The 7,980-nt window shown below is 38.2% G+C and overlaps 1 long non-coding RNA gene across 1 annotated transcript; it reads left to right on the top strand.

Annotated features, from left to right (window-relative positions):
- Positions 1-5,054: 5,054 nt before the first annotated feature.
- LOC146767385 (uncharacterized) lies at positions 5,055-7,701 on the top strand. The gene is made up of 2 exons (XR_014955727.1): positions 5,055-6,492; positions 6,582-7,701. It is a non-coding gene; the product is annotated as an uncharacterized LOC146767385 (long non-coding RNA).
- Positions 7,702-7,980: the final 279 nt, after the last annotated feature.

Below are 7,980 nucleotides of genomic sequence, written 5' to 3'. Positions count from 1 at the left end.
AATTACACTGGCTACATTTAACCACACAAATAGAATGTAACTCAATCAAGATGCAATCAACTGGTTTGGTGCTATTCATGCAGCATCTAAATAATTCAAATTAATCACATTCCCTAGAATCATACTCCCTAGGAGTCACAGCTTTGCAGAGCTAGTGCAAAATTAAATTTGTACTAATCTGCCTTTGCGAGCAAAAGCACAAAGTATAGTAGAATATTGGCATCACTTGTCTGCTGTGCAGTTAATTTCTCTCTTTTTTCCTTCCCTTAATTTCTCTGCATCTTAGAGATAAGAACATATTTAAGGTAAAGTGATTTTAAATTTATTGATTATATTCCAGAAAAGTAAAAAAGTCCTTACTTTAAATACGTTTTTTTTTCTTTTCACTATTCCATTAAGGGGTAAACATGTTACAGGAATATAAGAAAAAGGAAATTGTTTATTCTCAAGAAATAAAATTAGGAAACCTGTCTTTAGCTTTTTATAAGAATGAAATCCAAAAATCAAATTAATAAACAGAAAAGTTTTAATAACTGCTTTCTTGAGTGATCCAAAATCAAGGCAAATATGTGTTAATTTGAGGAATAAATTTAGCACAGATTACTTTATTTCTCATGCTCTTGTTCCCTGAGATGGGGAAAGAATATATCCACCACATTTCAATAAGCGTACTGATCCTCATGTGATATTGAAGGCACAGTACCAGTTAGAAAAGCAGAGTGATGCCACTTTTGTACATGTTCAAATATGTATGCAAATTTTACGTGAATGCTCAGTTCAAGGATGATTGGCTATCACTGATTGGCTATCTTTTTGCTTTAATAAGCGAGGATTCTCTATTAAGAGCAATTTTTCCTTTTTAGCTTATGGGTGAAGTTATTACATTTTCAACAAGCTGAAATATAACAAATTCATGCTGTTATTTCCATGAGAAGCAAGGACCTGCACAGCTTAGCTTAGACATGAAGGATGCACAGGAAAAGAGAAGAGCTGTTCCTGGAATGGCAGTGGAGGCCACCATGATCTGAGTCTCCAGCCAGGAGCTGCTGCTGATGTCACTGCAGGTCCCTTGCTCACAGACTGCTGCTGCAAAAGGTCCAGCAGTGATAGAAAATCAGGTCAGTGTAAAACTGCCTGACACGAGTGCCTGCGTGGCTTTGCTTACCACGAGGAGCAATCTGAAGGAGGGCTGCAGTAAGCAGGAGGGAAAGGCTCATGCAGTGAGCTCCTGTGTGAAAGAAACTCTGTTTCTGTGCAGTCTGTGGTAATTAAAGAAGGAAAACAAGCAGAAATCTGATGTTAAATTGATTCATTTGAAATGGTATGAGTGATATTCTCTACTGAATAGCACCAGTTTGCTGGCAAATGTATTGCCTCCCTTGTGGTGGAGGAAGGGTTTGAAGAACAGTCCTCTGCAAAGGTGGGTGATTTCTGCTTCACCTGTGAGGAGCAGTCTGGAAGAGGGGAAACAAGGCACAAATGTGTATTGTTATAAGTATGACATGGCAGGAAATGAGTCTGGGATCACGGGCTGATATGTAACAAGCACTCAAAATTAAAGAAGAAATGGGCTGGGAGATGCCACGTCCGTGAAGAGATAGAAGAGGGAATCAGTAGAGAAGTACCCAAATTACAAAGCTGAAGTAACACTCTGCAGTATTGTTCCAAGTGCCTGTAAGGGAGGAAAAACTGTCTTTAACAAAACAAGAAATAATATTTCTTGAGGAGAACTTGTACAGAATTTTTACATATGTGGAGAGAATAAATAAGAAAGGCTGGATAATGGAAACATAACTTAGAACATAAATGTAGATTTGTAGTGCGTTGATGGTGGCTTTGAAAGGTTCTGGTATAAAATGAAAGATTGTGATGGGAATTATAGTCACCATCTACTTCTACAAGTTTTACAAGGAGGTGTTGATTCATCCTAAGCCACAATGACACATTTTTTTGGGTGTTGGTAATTGCAGTGGTCTTCCCACCTGCAACCTCAGGGACATAAAATCACAAGAATACACTTAGTCATCTAGACTATTTGGGCCCTTAAGTTTTGCTTGAACAAGTAAGTTTGTTGATTTATTTCTCATTTCTCTTTTGCATATTAGTAGTTACCAAAGGCAATTACAAGACATTTGAAAAGAAAGATTCTTAAATACCACTGTGTCACAAGAGAATGGAAGCAGAGTCTGAAAGCATTGATTTTTTTTTTTTTTTTGTACTAAAAATACACAAGCCAAACTGCCAGCTGCTATATATCAGCTTAGGCCCCTGGCAGCAGCTTTACACCAAAGGAGAGTCTGGCTCTTCTTCCCTGAATTTTGCTTAATTCCATCCTATTTTCATTCAAGTATGTGCTTCTGAGAGGATAAGCACGGTAGTTCTTAAGGGTTGCAATCTCTTAAAATATAAAATAAATAAATGGCTTTGGGATAAAAATTTTCTCTCTGCTAGTGGCATAATGTTTGGGCTTGAAATGTTATCATCAAAGAAAGTTTTATCTTGAAAAACTCTGCTTTCTGGCTCTGAATATCAAACCAGGTAATATTCTGAAAGTACTGAATTATCTAAAAAAAAAAACCAAAAAAAAACACCAAAAAAACCCCCCACAACAAAAAACCTGAAAAGTAGCAAGGATTCAAACCTTTCCCTAAACACTGCTTTGAGAAAAGTCAGTTTAAGTCTTCCATATATGTAATTTGAATGGGCTAATCTGAGACATTCCTGCAGCTGAGACCTGGCTGTGTGCTCTGCTTAGTTCTATTTGTAATATTACAAATCTTTACAAGCAGAAAGAATTCAGAATTTGCTGTGTTATCATTAGAATTCTCATTATGGGAACAGAAGTGACCACTGCAGATAATGTTGCAAAACTGTTCCTACTTTAACATTTCAAATTCACTTGCTAAGTAGTGGTAAAATTTATTCCTTCTGGGCTAAAGTTTTCAGGCTTTAGCACAGCTGGACAGTTATTTATTTATTTTATTTTACTTGGAAATGGAGAAAGAAAGATGAATGGTTTTGAAGAGAAGACCATGGTTGGTGGTGGGTTGATGATGGGCACTGGCTGCATGCCAGGTGCACCAAACCAGGCTTGCCCTCCCCTCCTCAGCAGCGCCTGTGCTCGGCCCTGGTGAGGCCAAACCTCCAGTCCTCTGCTCAGTTTTGGGCTCCTCACCCCAAGACTGACCCTGAGGAACTGGGGCATGTCCTGAGGAGGGCAGCAAAGCTGGTGCATTGTCTGGAGCAGCTGAGAGCTGGGGCGCTCAGCCTGGACAAAAGGAAGCTCACGGGACACTTTGTCATTCTGCACGACCACCTGAAAGGAGGATGCACCCCGGCTCCTCGCCCAGGGGACAAGGGACAAGGGGAAACAGCCTCAAGCTGCACCAGGGAAGGTTTAGATTGCATATTAGGAAAAAATTTCTTCAATTAAATGGTTTTTAGGCATTGGAACTTACCTGAGAAGTGGTGGAAGCAAGATCCTTGGAAGTGTTCAAAAATCATGCGGGTGGCACTTGGGAACACAGGTGTTGAACTCAGTGGCACTATGATAATGGTTGGACCTGATGATCTCTTATAACCTTAACAATTCAAATGCCTCTATGATTTTGCTGTGGTGCAACCATATCTGTGCAACCATTTAAACAATTTAGTTACACTGAAAGTCACACACTTGATCATTTAAATCACATCAGGAATTTACAATTAATTTTCACACTGGATAAAACAAATCAAAAATTACAAAGAAAACAAGACCTGTTTTGGACTATGGAAAGCACAGTTTTATTTCTAGTACTGCCAATGAAATGCTTTCTGTCAAAGGAAAAAATGATAAAAGCAGCCCAAATCTGTGTTACTCTAAGCTTTTGGGGTATTTTTAACAATTTTATCTCTTTAAAATAACAAGGATGCCTTTCATTTCACTGGCTTTGCTCACATAAAATAATGGTTCAAATTTAGTGTCCTAATTATGAAATTAAATGGAAGAGGATTGTAATTTAAATTCTCATTTAATTCTACCAAGTTATTTAATAAGCAGAACCAGAATTTAGCTGTGTATACTTCACAGTTGTTGCATATGTAAGACCCTGTGTGGTTACACACCAAGTGTTTTGCTTGCACCCAGAAAAGTACAAATTCTTCCTCATTTTATACAAGCACTTACAGCTGATTTAAGGACTGAAAAATTGTCAAAGGTATCTTATTGTGTATCTTATGACAGAATATATAAAATTCTGTAGTCTTTATATCACTGTAGTGCCCGAGCATCTTCCAGCATGACATTAATGACTTGTTGAACATTTTCAGTGTGTAGTCCTCACTGCTATCCCTGCTGTTCAGCTGGAAAATAAATAGTAAGTCTTACTTTTTTTGTTTTTTTTTTTTTTCCAGATTCTCACAACACTGCAATCACTAGGGTAGCTGAAAGCTTTAGAAGCAGGAGTTAGAGGATAGTGATTGATATTTTAGGCTGGTCTCTGGGGGTTTCTCTGTGCTTTTGCTGTGGTGCAAGCCCGACTAACAAGGCAGCTGTGTGCTGTTTCCAGATGTGCCCAGCCCTTGGAGACGGGACTCTCCCTTTGCTGTGGGAGCTGAGGGGTCACTGGGAGCTGTGCTCGGCGCTTCAGCTGCCAGTGGGCAGTCAGACTAAGCTGCATATTTGGGCCATAGCTGCTTTTAGTAGCTTGAGTCAGTTTTTAATGTCACTTCTCATCTATGGATGTAAAAAATTTGTTCTAATACCATATTTGTTTCATTACAATTTATGCTATGCAGTTTCAGAATCTGAAGAGATTGAAGGAGGTTGAATTTTATGTCTAAGAGATGGGAAGGGAAGGAAAAAACATTCTTTTCATTTCTTTACCTTTATTGGTGAGGCAGTATATTGATTCTTGGAATGAACTAGATTGTCTTAAAGACAGCTCTGATCTATAGCCATAATATCTAACCCTAAAGGAACTTTGAGAGGTGGAGTTTCCACCTTTGCCAGTCAACATAACAATTGTGTGGAGGACAATAACAGCACACCTGTCCAGCTGGTCCTGCTGGAGCCAGGAGTGGAATCTCTAGGGTTGGGGGAGACCTTATTATCTAATTAGTAGAGCTCGAAGAGGAAAATTGTAAGGATGGCCTAGCTCCCAGGACCTAGATTTTCTGTGCATAGTCAAGAGAGATGAAGGAAAATTAGGTCTTTGAGAAGACCAGGCTTTGCCTCAGAATAATAGCCTCCAGGTATTAGCTTTTTTCACTGCCTGTGGTGATCCTTTCTAGAGGAGATTTGAATTAGCAACTATATAATCCAAATGATAGATATCAATTTTTGCTATCTGTGCTACTCTCTGGGAATGTAATTACAGGCTATGCTTCATTTGATCCATGTGTTAAAAAGAAAGAAATCATTGCAGTCTGGTTTCTTTATTTTATTCTTTGTGCAGCTGTGACATTTGCATGAACAGTCCCGAACTGCTACTTATATTTCTGCCAGACATTAAAGATACTTTTGAAACTTACCCAGAAGATGGCATGAAGAATTCTTACAGCACATTTGTGAATGAATGTTTCAGAGCAAAAGTCAATATTTTCTCTTTCTTGTGTTTGCCTTTCAAAATGCTTTCATTTTTTTGCATATTGAAAGTAACTTAGCAAACTTTCAGTAGGATTCATTTGTTTAATGGCTTCTATGAAATATTGTATCTGATGGACTAAAAGTGGTATTTGTCTAGGATATAAGTGGTGACCTTAATAAGATCACAAAATAATTCAGGTGGTGAGGTACTCAGGAGACCTGTAGTCCAACCTGGTGCTCCAAGCAGGGCCAGCAGTGTTGTGAGATCAGGTTGGTTTAAATAGCTTAATGGAAACAACTTGGATTGGATTTAATATTACAGTTTTTTAAACTTTTTAGAAATGTTAGATTTCTGCAAAAGGGGGAATATTCAACAAGATTTCATGGACATCTGTGACCTACCTTTTTAATAAGCATTTGGTGTCTGACATTTATCTAGTTCTGGGAATGAAGCATGTACTTTAGTATTTTATCTCTGATGTATTGGAAAGAATTTAGCACTTAATATTGGCAGATTTTTTATCTGAAATAAAGTTATTGCTTTGAAGTGGTAAGACTGGAAGCAGATTCGGTTAGAAAGGGTATCTATGATGCTGTTAAAAATTCTGGTAACAAACCTCATGTTGTGTGTACATTATTAAATTAGAAAAAAATTTGCAAAACTGAGATCTGGTCTGTTGAAAGTTGTAAAATAATTTCAGAATCATTCTAACTCCAAAGCATCCTACAACATTTTTAATTTCTGAAATATTTTTGCCCTCCATACAGCTGTGTGAAAAATCCCGTCTCGGATCACAGATGTTATGACCTAACAGTGACCTGAAGCACTCCTGCAGCAGATGAGTTAAAGAAGACAGGGAGCACTTCAAACTGTTAGCTATCCTGGGGTGCTGGACACAGCATCCTTAGGCACTTAATGGAGAGAGGTGAGATGTCACATAAGTTCACTGAAATTGAGTGGTTTATCTACAAAAGATGAAGTGAAGTCAATTCCAATTTTCTATCTTTCTTTCAGGTTTTTTCCCCAGTGCAAGCCACTGTCCAGCAGTCCTGATAGTGGGAAGCTCAAATTGCTGTTGTGCTCTTGAAGTCAGCCCTGAGCAGCGTGATGGCAAAATTGCAAGAGGGTTTCTGTGCCAGATGGGACCTGACTGAACATATAATTGAAACAGTGAGACCACCTGGATACACAGGGCTGTCAACTATAAAAAAGGAATACTCCTAATAGTTACTGGTAGAAACAGACCAAACCAGTTTTGCAGGCAGCATGATGAGTGCTAAAGAGGGTTTTGTTCCTTTATGGCCTGTGCAAATTCCAGTTGTGGCTGTGTGTTATTGCTTCCTCTGGAAAGATGATTCTGTGGGATCCTGGCATAGCTTCTTGTCCTCCGTTTATCCAAACACCACCCAGACATCATGACGCAGCTTCCATTTTCTCTTGTGATTTGAAGAAGTTAAGCATAATCCACCCCTTATTAATAATACAGTCCTCTGAGGTATCATTTCCCATTCATTTCTTCTTTTACAGGGCCCTAAAAGTTGTTGCAAAGGAAATACATTTTGGAACACCTATGTAGGTATTATAATATATATATTTTTAAAAAGTAGATAAATTGGGCCCATAAGGCTTATTGTGATTAAAAGCTTCACTGCTTATGGTGAAATTCTAGAGCTACACATATTGCTGTTATTAGCATATAAATGCTCTTATCTGCCAGAGTTGGACATAATCATGAAATATGCCATCATTCCAGGATGAGGCTGGGAGCTGCCTGGGGTCCCATAACATTATGAGAATGAAGTAGCAACACTATTGTCATGGTTGAAGAAGCACATACATTTCCACCCCCTCTTTTTTGAAACTGGTAATTTTACAGCAAAAATGGCTTACATTTTAGGTGAAATTTCTGAGATTTATTTTAATGTCAAAGGTGACTCCTTTTTCCCCTAGATCAGTGACTTTAATATTGATATTATTTTTTTTTTTTGAGTAGCAGAAAAATCTGTTAAAACTTTAATTATTTTAGATACGTCGCATGTGCATGGAAGACAAATAGCTTAATAATGGTAATTTCTTTCAGAGATTTAATCTAAATGTAAAATACCTCTGAAAAACATTAAGAAATTTATGCCATATTTTAGCTGTGTGGTGAGTTTTTCTCTGGAGCTTTTTAGGATCTACTTTGTTCTTATTTGCTCCTTATTTGTGTGGTTTTGGCTACTGTTGCACAAGGATGTCTGGCTGGGACCATCTGCAGGGCTTTGCAGGGAGGCAGGATCTGAAATGGTCTTTCAGGCTGCCTCTTTCTTTGTCTGTAAATATGTGGAACATAGCTGAGATCACCCTTTCTATGGACTGGGAGAAAGGTAAAATAGGAGAAGCATCCTCTCACTTAGCTTTATTTTCCAGAATC

This window comes from Lonchura striata, chromosome 5, assembly GCF_050655825.1.
Source record: "Lonchura striata isolate lonStrDom1 chromosome 5, ASM5065582v1, whole genome shotgun sequence".
NCBI lineage: Eukaryota > Metazoa > Chordata > Aves > Passeriformes > Estrildidae > Lonchura > Lonchura striata.
The sequence above is the reverse complement of the archived record's forward strand: the minus strand, read 5'-3'. Positions and strand labels throughout refer to the sequence as shown.